Raw genomic sequence first — 12,539 nt, forward strand, 5'->3', positions numbered from 1 at the left:
GACCTGGAGATACTTGAACTCCTCCACTTGAGGAAGGATCTCATTCCCGACCCGGAGAGGGCATTCCACCCTTTTCCGGCTGAGGACCATGGTCTCGGAGTTGGAGGCGCCGATTCTCATCCCAGCCGCTTCACACTTGGCTGCGAACCGCTCCAGTGAGAGCTGAGGATCACGGCCCGACGACGCCAACAGAACATGCGAATTAGAGCATGTAGTCTAAAAATAATATGAAAATGTTCATAACCAGACAAGACGCAAACTCCAGCTTCTAAGTGTCTCCTATGTGTTGGTAAGGCAGAGTGCAGAATCAGATTAAAGCAAAAGTTACTGGAGTTGATTCAAATTTGCAGTGTAAAATTGGATACTTTTGATTATCCCAGATTGGTTTCAGGCTCTGTTACTCACTCAAACAGCTGAAAGGCCACAGAGCTCCCACTGCTGCTAACTAGTCAGTAATTCAGACCTAGATGTGTTTCCCATGAACAGCAGGTGGCCACACTGTGTTCTCTGTGCCATTAGCTTTCAGACTCCTACATTATTTGTCATGGCTGCCTTCCGCTACAGGGTTCATTACTGGAGGCCAACGGCAGACCATAGAGGACACAGCTTCTCTGCACCACCCTGCCTCATCTACCCTCCTTTAAACAGAGCACCACAGACAGGTCATTTACCTTCTTCCATCCCTGCCTCTGTCATTCTTATTCTTCTTCATCTAAACGTCCCTCTTCCCATGTTGCATTGTTGAACGAGCCCAGAATTAAAGCTGTTATTTGCACTTCATGCACAGTGTAACAGTAACTGGGAAAATAAATAGACTGAGCAGCAGGATTAGTATCCAACAGCATTTTACAACAGATTTGTTGGTTGTGGACATTTACACGTTGCTGACAAAGCATCATTTCGATATCTTTGGAGTCAGTATAAGTAAACACATGGAGTGCTTTTGAAAAGAAAGCCTCGGGCATCAATTATTACACTCACACACCCTTCAGTCTGAGCTAAACACAGCCGGTGCTGAAAGTCTCTAAAGGCCAAGTCAGGGATATATATAGTCTCCAGATTCTCTGAATCTTTTGACGACTTTATGTTCTGTAGATGATGGAATAGTATTATCATTATTCTGAAATTGATCCACAATTTTTGTAGAACCTCTGTCCATCTTTACTTCTGAGACTGTTTAAGGTGCTGCTTTTATACCAAATCGAGTTCCTCCAGCGGTTTCGTGTTAGTTCCAGTTTGTTAGCGCTGTCCCAACTTTTTCTGGGACATGTTGCTGCCATCAGATTCCAGATGAGCTCATATTTTCAACATTTGATGTGTTTTCTATCTTCTATTGTGAACAAAATAGTGGTTTATGACATTTGCAAATAACTGAAGTCATTTACATTTTACACAGTTGCATGTTAGCATGTTTGATAATTACTAAACAAACTGTAAAGCTGAAGTTTAATCTTTTTTTTGGACAAATGGGACCAAACGTTTGCACCACAGCAGAAGTCAGGAAATTAGTTACAATGTGTCCCAGTTTCAAGGTAGTCAATCCAATCGTTGTTCACATATTTTAGTTTATAGCCTTCTGTGCAGCTAACTCCGCCTAAAATTGTCAGATTACAGCATTAAAAGAATAAAGAGTAATGAATTCAGATGCTTATGTTGCGTTTTCTTTGTTTAAACCCCCAACATGAATGAGTCTTTCTGCTCTGAAGCTTTAAACTGTTGATAAGTTGAAGGACAGCTTCTCTAGCGGATACAGTCTGGTGTGAAGGGGGGGGGGGGGGGGGGGTGAGAAACCCTCGGGTTCAGAATTAGGAGGAATCTAAGTGCTCAGGAGTCACAAGCAGCCCGACTACAACTTCAATCTGTTGTTTTGGAGCAGAAAATAACGACAATATAAATGTTTCTTTCATCTTTTATGTGGAATTTGACCAGAAACAGAAGCAGATGTTTTTCTTCCTCAGGCATCCGTGAAGGCTTTTTAAATATTTCACAAATTTAGACAACAGAACAAAATATGAAGTGTTTCCTGGTGTTGTTTTCTGCTCTACACAGCATCCCCACCTTGGTGAAAACCTTTGCAACCAGCACTTTTAGCCTGTATGGATGTTGGTGACAGGACACACAGACTAATGAATATCAAGTAAGGATCTGATGACCCAGCTGTCATTATTATGCTGCAACTCAGAGCTCAGGTGGCTTTAATAACTTCAGTTACAATTGAAGGATGTGCCAACGGCCCCGATGGCCTGTTGTGGGAGGAAAACATAGATGACAGAGTTGTCAGTTCGAAGGACGCAGATTCGTCGGAACAATCAGCGAATCAACAGCTAAGGGCTCGAGTTTGACTTTGCGTGATTTGTTGTGTAGTTGCTAAGTAACTGAGGTGGAAAGAACAGTTTCAAGGGTTTAATCTCCGATGCTGTTGGAAAAAGGAAGGTCGGATGGCTTTGTCGGTCAATTATTTATATATATATATACACATACACATAGATTTACAATGCAATCCATAATGTTTGGGTCATGTGTTTGTTTCTTTGATGGCGACTCGCGGTCTTTAGAGGTTTGTTTTGCAGAACAGGAAGTGTGGTCCGCCATGTCTATTCAGATAACTTAGCTTCCAAAACTTCCAAAATACATCCCGACCGTTTCCTCGTGTCTTTATTCCTCTTCTTATACAACGTCACAGTCGGCTTCTTCGTCTGCAAAGTAGCGGCGAATCACGCTTGCGCCACCCTTTGTCCCTTCTAGGCCACTGTAATCAATAAGGTGATGCAAGTGGTGGACCGTGATATATATGTAAAATAAAAAGGTGAAATCTAAAGTAATAAAAAGGTAACGACTCGTTTCATAGTGCGACTATATGAATATATATGGCACTAACAACATAGTTATGTGTATTATTCCATTTCTGGTAATAAAATTACACACTGCTCCTTTAAAGGAGCTGCAGAGTTCTGGAAGAGGAGACCAAGATGAACCTGCATCAGAGTGATGGCAAGAAGAAAGTGTGGAGACCAAAAGGAAGTGCCCAAGATCCAAAGCATAGCAGTACTGACTCACTTATCTTCACTGCTGACGGCAGCTGCACAATGAATCCTGAGCTGGAGAGAAACATCTGATCTGCTCCAGTTCCACTAAATGTCTCCAAACCCATTGGATGGAGCTTCAACCTGCAACAAGATAATGATCCAAGCATCCTGCTGAGGCAGCACCAGAGTTTCTCAGATCTAAAACATGAATTATAAAGCCAGGCACCGGATTTAAATGCAGCTATGCATGTCTTCTGTGTGCTGAAGAAGAAACTGAAAGGGACAAGCAGGAGCTGAAGGTGGCAGCAGAGCCTCTCCTCCCCCCACAGGGCTGTGCTTTCAGATTGGATTGGCTCAAAACCGCATTAATTAATCACTTGGCCCGAATTATGGGAGCCGACAGAAATCATTCTGGACGTAACCGTCTTTTTTTTGCATTTGGGTTGTCTGTGCTGACCATCTCCAAGCCAGGACCAACAGCTTGCCAAGCTTGGCGAGGCCTGTGCATAACTTTCCAACACCAGAGGGAAGCGTGAAGAAGTGTCAGTATAACAGGTCTGTGCTCTCAGCTTTGGCAGAGTCATTTTTCTGCTTTCTGTGACGGTTCAAGATGTTGTGTTCCACAGTCGAGTTCAAGCCATTAGCAAAATGCAGCTTTGAGAATCACACTTTAACCACAGTTGTCACGAGTGTGACCGGCAGATAAGCTGCGTCCTTTCAAACTTAATATGAATAAATAAGTAAAAGTGAATTATTTTCAATGAGTAGGAATCCTCTTCTCACGGTTTCATATAAAAGGGATTCTCACATGTATCAGAAACCCCTTCAATGGGAAGTTTTCCACAGAATAAAAACTGATGCAAAACACCCAGTCTGGGTTATCAAAACTGTACTTTACATGGAAGCTGAAAGTATTTTGGCAGAGTTTGGCATCTTTCGATCTACTTGAGTGATTAATATTATGTATAAATCCGAGGAAAAGTCGAGTCGACACAAAGATGAAATGGTTTGATTTAATAAAGCTTGAAAGTCCATCATCCCCTTTTCCATGTCCACTTAAAGGGAAACTCTGGTATTTTTAAACCTTATTTCTGGCATGAAATACGTTCATCTGCTCACTGAGAACAGTTTGGTGAAAGTTGGCGTCCTTCTGAAGATATTTAGATAACTGGAGATCCATATAACGGAGTGAACGGGGCTTAGAGGATGCAGCCTCTAAATAAGGCATTATCTGTCTTTATTTCACCAATACTTTAAGAAGAATGAATGAATGAACGTGTGCTATAGCTCTGTTAGCTCATAGCTGCTGTTATGTGGCTACCTGCAGCTATAGGAGAGCTAACGGAGGGATTTCTACACAGGCACTCTACTGGGACCACTTCATCCACACGCCCCCCTGCAGCACAGTTTATTCACTCCGTGCTCTGTGACAGTCGGCTAACTTCACACAGAGTTTGCTGCTGATAGTTTTGTGCAACATGGCAGGATATTTATCAGATTTTGATGATGTGAACGACGACTTTGAGTAAGATGGACGTTCTTACCGGAGTGAATGAGCTGTGCTGCAGGGGGGCGTGTGGATGAAGTGGTCCCAGTAGAGTGCCTGTGTAGAAATACATTATGTATTATAATATATTCATTCATTCGCCGACTTTCACCAAACTGTTCTCGGTGAGCAGATGAACGCATTTCAAGCCAGAAATAAGGTCCAGGTTTAAAAATACTGGAGTTCCCCTTTAATTCAATTCAGGATCGCGGAAGGGTTGGAGCCTTTCCCAGCTGCCATTAGGCGAGCAGCAGGGTTCACCGGCCCTTTAATGGACCGCCAGCAAACACAAGCACACTCAAGCTAACTCTTAAGATCAATTTCACGCATGTTTTCTGCACTGTGGGAAGAAGCCAGAGAGAACCCACACATGCAGTAGGAACCCTCTTTTTGTCAGATAACAGTGTTATATAACACGCCACTATAATAATATAATAATAAAGTCTTCTTTATTCTGTCTTGAAGCCGGGTTGAGTGAAGATCAGTCTGCTCACTTTTTAGAGGGTTAGGGCTGCTGAAAAGGACTTTTTACAACAGAAAAATTACAAACTGACCTGCAAATGCCTTTAAATGGGTCGGTAAAAGTGGTTTAGGCAACAATAAGACAAATATTACCATTTGTGCCATGCGTATACGTGGCAAAGAGTCACTGAGGAGCGTGTGGTGCCGTGTGGACATGTTTTCTTATGGGAACTGAGCATAATCTCACATCCACAGTCAGAATTAGTTCATTCTACCTCACAGGGAGTTTATTCTAAGGCTATTAGCAGCTGGGAAATGACAACTTACTCAGGAGGAAAACCATTTTCAACCAAATTATCACATGCAAGTCATCAAAAAGAGGCGGGCCGACATTATTACCCACAAGTTAGAACGCTTGCAGCCACTTTTAGCTCCTTCCTGCTTGCGCAAAACGTTTCTCATCTGGTTTGTTGAAGCTTTTGTGGTAGATTTGTGACGTTGTGGGACACAGACATTCATCATCAATACTAAAATGAGCTTGCTTATATGCCTGCATTTTGTTGCCTTTAACTGTGACGTGCAACAACAACAATCTAATTTAATGTGCCCAGTCATACATGGCTCTGAGTGAAAGGTCACAAGAGATACATTCGGTTGGTCCGATTTATTTCTATTCTAAACCGAACACACGGGGGTCAAATCAAAGCTCAGCCACTCTGAGCTCAGCCCAATGAGAGGAACCTTGCCACAGCATGAAGGAAAAATTAATAAGCAGCAACAAATAAATCAATACTGGTGATGGACTGCTGGAAGTAGCTAAAAGTAACGGCACCATATGAAGAAATGACTTTCTCAATCATCAGTAATGAGTCTAATCATCAGGGTCTTCATTAAGTCAATCATTAGAGCAGCAGCGATTTAAAAAGTTATGACAAGCAACACATCAGGAGCCTCATTTATGCGATGATCCCATTTTTATTTTGTTCATACCTGTGTCACTTCCACATGTGGTTTGGTTTCTTAACATTAAATTTAAGGCTTTTCAGTGCTTTTCATAGAACTACATTTTATTTAATCTCCACCATGACATCAGGAAGATCTTCTAATTAGGGAAACTTCACTAAAACAATTACTGAACCGGCTGCACAACGAGCTCTAATAAAGGGAGACTGAGCCCAATTAAAGTAATACAAGCTTCCTTCTGTTCACACTGGGGATGACTCTGGTCTCCAAACACACCGTAACAGGCTGCTAATTTAATTATGTGTCTCCTTATTGTAAAAGTTAGACCATGATTTCTTTCACAGCTGGATTTAGGCTGTCAACTGCTGTCTAAACTGGTTTGTTTTGAGGATATAATGGCTTGTGCCACATGTAGAGGTTCTATAATAATATCAGATTAAGAACTTGTTGATTAGATCGACTTCAACAGCCACGGATACTTGAAAAAGGTTGCTCTGCTTCACCTGTACTGACATCTAAAAGCTTACAGGATGTCCACAGAGAGGAAGAAGAGGGACTACCTGCTTCTGTAGTATGATACAGTGGGTTATATGAATGGTGAGCAGATCATTTACATTTCCTGACACTTTGAGATTCCTCCAACGTCACCAGGAGCGAGAATTAGAGGATTTATTTATGAATGAGTAACAGATAAATAATAAATGAGGGAGGACCAACCTAACGTGGGCGTCTGTGGGATCCCAGAGCTCTATGGCAACAGATGAAAGAAAAAGAAGAGGAAGAGCAGGCCTGGAGGAAGGTGAGCCGAGCTAAACCACCAGTTAAGGTGTTCCTGGACCTAATCTATATGTTGTACTGGTGTTAGCTGCCTCAGTCAGTTCTCTATCATAAGTGTGTAAATACAGAACTGTACGGCTTCTGTTTCTTTCCTCTTGTATTTTCCGTGCGTTTGATTCAGTTTGATTAATTATCCAAGAATATTACTTATAATGCCAAATAACATCCAATGCAACAAGCATACAATCTGCCACAAATGCACAGAGCACATCCCATCTCTACAGCTTAACTAACAGGAAATTATCGATCGACTGTCGCGGTAATGATCTCTGCGAGGTCAATTTCTACTGCCGCCTTGTGAGGCCTCACTTCTCTGAAAAGGTCCGAGTCAATTTTCATTTCAGCTCAAACTCAAATTAAATCAACCACTTATTAGTTGTTATGAGCTTTTAGATCAACTTCATAGCCTAAAGAATATCCTAACACCCCATTATGTGATGTGTACAAAGCAGACTGTTGGTGATGGTCGACATATATGTGGCAAAGGTCCAGGGCAGCTATGGGGAAAAGAACAAAAACGGTGAATATTCACATTGCAAAATGCTGCAAAAACTCTCCAGCAGCTAAACCCAGACAAATAAACGCACAATCAAAAGGCCCCCCCTGCTGGCCTGAAAGGAAGACTGCACTTCTTAATTAATGTAAATGTAATTTATTTCTAGCCCTTTACAACAATCCATTCCGGTACCAAAGTGCTTTACAGCAGATAATAAATAAAGAAAAGAATAAGTAAAAAACAAGAAAATAACAGTAAACGCAATAAAATACAGCAAAATTGAATAAGATAATATAAAAGTGACACCATACTACTGGGTATTAAAAGCCATCTGAAATAAATATGTTTTTAGCCCTGATTTAAAGAGGCTCAGGTCAGAAATAAGACTCATCTCGGGGGGGGGCTTATTCCAGAGCCTGGGGGCTCGGTCACCCCAGGGCTTGTATTTTAACCTGAACACTTCCAACAAAAGTTGATTTGTTGACCTCAGAGCTCTGCCAGGGTTACAGTTAAAAGCTCAGATAAATACGATGGGGTGAGGCCGTTAAGAGCTTTAAAAACAAACTTTAAAAGTTTAAAATCAGTTCTATAAAGGACAGGAAGCCAGTGAAGGGAGTTAAGAACAGGAGTGATGTGCACAGGTCTGTTAGTGTTGGTTAAAAGCAGCATTTTGCACCAGTTGAAGGCGACTGAGAGAAGTCTGGGAGACGCCGACATAAAGAGCATTGCAGTAGTCTGACCTTGAACTTATTAGGGCAAGGATTAAAAGGTATTACAGGGAGTCCAGAGTATTTGCCAAGTCAAGAGAAGCAGCTAATAGATTGTGTCCAGATAAATTAACTAAATGCTCCATCTGAGCACACATTTAGTCTCGTTTACTTATTTCGATGTATTTAAAACAACCTTTGAGCTATAAATCGATTTTTCTTTCCAGATCTCAAACTAAAATAGTTTAGAATCTTCTTTAGAAACATTTTTTAAGTATATGTCACGTGTTAATGATGACTTTCAACCTGGTGAACTTCACGCTCAACGTGAAAAGAGCTAAAAGGTCTCGTTTATTTCAGAGAAATCACATTCAGAGCCCATGTAAGCAAAGTAAAGAAACCATAAAGACTCCAGCTGAGAGTGAAAGTGGAAATAAATTAGCTTTGACTTTTAATTTCAGGGTGCTGACCAAGAGCAACGACTAAAATTAACCAATTTAGTTCTGGCAGTAATATCTGGGCCCTTTTCCAGGCTTGCATCACAGCCGATGTCTTTATTAACAGGAAAGATGGAGAAACACGCAGTCTCATTTCCTTCTGCCCCACTCTGCCAACACTCTACATGTTGGAGCCCAAACTGAGGAGGAGAGGAGAGACATCATCTGTCACGTCATTATGAAAATGGGGATTTCCGAGGCCACGCCACATGGCACCGTGGCACGATGCCGTCGGCTGGAAAACTGCAGCTATTTCCTGTTTTTGCTCAGTGATTTACTGAAACATGTGAAAACAAATCCAATACAGTAAGTGAGGAGAAAACAGAAAAGCTACATTCTAATGAGCTCCTTTATTCTCCAACACAGCCTGAACCCTCTGAGACCAGCTTTCTGTCATTTCTTTAAGGAGTCTTCAGGAATAGTTCTCCAGGCTTCTTGAAGGACATCCCAAAGCTCTTCTTTGGATGTGGGCTGCCTTTTGTTCCGTTCTCTGTCAGATGATCCCACACTGCTTCAATAATGTTGAGGTCCGGGCTCTGGGGAGGATTCATCCCTCCATAAGACCTGTTGCCACTGATTTTCAGTCCACTTCTTGTGTCATTTGGCACAGCTCAGCCTTTTCTCCCTGTTTCCCTTCCTTAAGAACGGCTTCTTGACAGCCACCCTTCCATGGAGACCATTTCTGATGAGGCTTGGGCCAACAGTAGATGGATCAGCTGAAGGTCCAGATGCATCTCTCAGGTCCTGTCAGGTCACAGCTGGATTTTTTCCTCTTTCTTAAGGACATCACTTTCAGATCCTGTTCATCTGCTGGAGATAGTTTTTTAGGCCTGACACTTCTTCTTTTGTCCTCCACTTGTCCAGTTTCCTCAAATGTTTTAAGGACACACTGCACACCATGCTGAGATATGCCAAGTTTTCAGCTAATAGCTCTTTGGGAATCACCTTGTTGCTGCAGAAATCCTATTTTCTGTCTGTCAAACTGTGTTTTCTTTGCTGTTTTTCATAGATGCAGCTAAAGAAATGGGAACAAATGATGTGTCTTTGTGACAAAGGGCCTAAAGATCCAGTTTAAAATGGTTTCTTTGCTAAGTTGTCTGTTCTGTGTCGACTCAACACTGGTTCATCCCTTGAGTTTGGAGCCTTTTTATGCTTGAATGGGTCATAGGTCAGAGTGAAGTGGCTTAAAGAAAAAACACATTCCTCTGAAGATGTTCAAGTCCAGATACTGAAAATGAGTGAAAAAGCAGGAAATGTCCAAAGAAAAGATCTTCAGAAAGCTGGAGAACTATTGAGCAAAAGTCTGGCTGCTTGGACAGAAAACATAAATACATCTATGCAGGATCAGGACTTTCAAACCAGAACCTGAAGATACCAACGAAGACCAAAGTTTCTCTGCATTCTAGTGAATCTACAGATTCATTTTTGTCTTAAAATGTTGAGCCAGTCGGACACCAAAGGGAGAACTTAAAGTTTGACTCTCAGGAGAATCTAAAGTTGATAAGCAGCAAACAAAGAAGATTTTAGTAAACCAGAAGAAGTAGAAGTGAAGAGTACTTAGCAGCTAAAGTAGGCTATTAAAGAACAGCACCATCTTAGAACTAAGAGCTAGATTAATTAATAACATCATTTTTCAAATGTGGTGACAAGTGTAGCATCATTATTCATAAACCTCATTAATCTGACTTAATCTGTCTTTTATTAATGCTTCTTTGGAAAGAAAAGTGAGTCAATATTACACATAATTACTGAATGATTAAACAGAAATCAAATACCATAAACTCTGGACTATAAGCTGCTCCTTTTTCCCCAGACTTTGAGCACCGCGGCTTATGATACGGAGCGACTGATATGGGGTTTTTTTTGCCTCATATCCCCATTAGACCAATAAAATCAACAAATAGTTCACAGCGGTCCAATGAAATTGTGCGATAAATCAAACACTCTTGTACTAAATGATTGTAGATGGTCATTTGTACTCAAAGGAAGAAATGCATTTGATGCAGCTTTTAAATGAAAGACGATCAATCTGGCTGCTGAAGAAGGAAACAGAGCTGCTGCACGTCATCTTTGACGGTGGAGGCGCCAACATGAAGAACCGAGGCAATGCAAAAAGACGACAAAAGCTTTCAGAGATGATCGTAGCAGACGGCCCGAACCTGTGGACACCCGCGGCTGATAATCCGGTGCGGCCTACACAAGTCCAAAATATTAGAGGGTGTGGCTTAAGTTCAGGTGCGCTCTATAGTCCAGAAGTCCCAGGTAAATATGCTCTGACATGGAAACTAAAAGCATGAAAAAGGTGTCCTGGGGCCTACATTTTACCCCATTTACAGAGAATCTTGATTGTTTATAGACCAAAAAACAACAGAAACAGATATATGTCCTCATAACTAATAACCATAACTAATGTGACTCACCAACACCTTTTTACAGCTTGTAAAAGTTTAAAAAATGGTTAATATTTTCTGAAGTTCTGTGGAGAAAACGGTCTATAATGTAGCGTTGGATGACCTGCTATCATAGTTTGGTCAAATATTTGCTCTTCTTTTGTTCCTGCTCTCAGTAGCTGGAGGCTTAAGCTTCTCCCTAACGAGAGCGCTCTGAACTATCCCTTTAAAATATTCACACACAAAATAAAATACTAAATCACTGAGGAACACTAAAGCGACTGTACTTAATGGTTAGTTATTTGGTAGCCTGTGTGGGCTCTCCAACAACAAGCTTTTAATTTCCTCCCCCAACATAAAAACTCCTACTTTAATTCCCATTCCACTCATTGCCTTTTGTTCAGGGCAAGGACAAAATTACATCTTTTCCACTCCACCTTCATAGCTCACTGCTTAAATGGCTCAGATATGGGTATATATATGCTGTCCAAACGAGTCGGAGGCTTGGAGTGGCTCCTGAAATACACAATTTAACTCCAGCGGAATAAACATCGATCTGTGACTGATTCAGCAGAGAAGCTGTGACTCGAGCTGACAGGCTACTGTCAATCATTCTGACAAGCAGCAGGCTCAGGGGACCAGAGAGAGGCGTCACCACAGGAGCAGTGATGGAGCTCTCAGCACCTGAAACAGCCGTGGAAAGAAAACTGGGAGCTTGGCACTCTTTCTGGTTTGGCTCAATGTTGCTTCCTGGTTCCCTTCATGAGCCAATTACGGTGTCCCTTCCTGTTTCATTCATACAGGCAAAACCAAAACTCTGGTTCCAGCAGAGTTTTTGCCTTTTCAGAGCCGAGTACCAGCAGTAAAAATAGAGGGGATACAAAAGTGGAACCTGACTCAGAGAGTGTGGACAGTTACCTTCGGTTACACAGCATCCTAATTAAGTAGTTACAGAGATTTCCTGTAATCAGATAGCTGCTTTGGACTCTGTGACTATGATGGTTGAGGATCCTACATTTGTTTGGCGCTCGCCTTCAAACATCAACACGGGGGCGACTGCGAGGAACATTTTACATTTAGCGTCTATAAACCATCCACAAAACTGCAGCCATCGCTTCCTCTGCAACATAAACCGAATAAACGTCCTTCATCGTCTCCAGGAATCCTCTGGAAACAAAAAACAAAAGTCCATCTAGCCAATGTCTCAAAGCGGATCATCTGTACTTTGGAAATACTTTGAATTTAGAGCAAATTGTGTGAACCAAGAACAAGACGTACGCAAAGCAGACAGCAAACTTATTTAACCATCTGAAAAACAGGCAAAGAAAAACAGTCCAATGGCTGTTAATGTGCACCTCCTTTGTTTTATACATGTTTTAATTCTTTAAATACAATGTGAAATGTTTTTCCTATTTTACCTATAAGAGATTCACTGAATTTAGCTGAATGAGGATTACGAGTTTTATTTTGACGAGAATATTAGCATTGATGCACATTAGCATGAATCTAAGACAATATGGATGTTATGTTTACAAGAAAGTGGAATAAAAACGCATTTTTTCCCCCAAAAATCAGTGAATAATTGTGATAAATAACCGTAATAATCTCATGTTTT

Source organism: Leuresthes tenuis, unplaced genomic scaffold (assembly GCF_036924035.1).
Source record: "Leuresthes tenuis unplaced genomic scaffold, fLeuTen1.0.hap1 SCAF_1, whole genome shotgun sequence".
Lineage (NCBI taxonomy): Eukaryota > Metazoa > Chordata > Actinopteri > Atheriniformes > Atherinopsidae > Leuresthes > Leuresthes tenuis.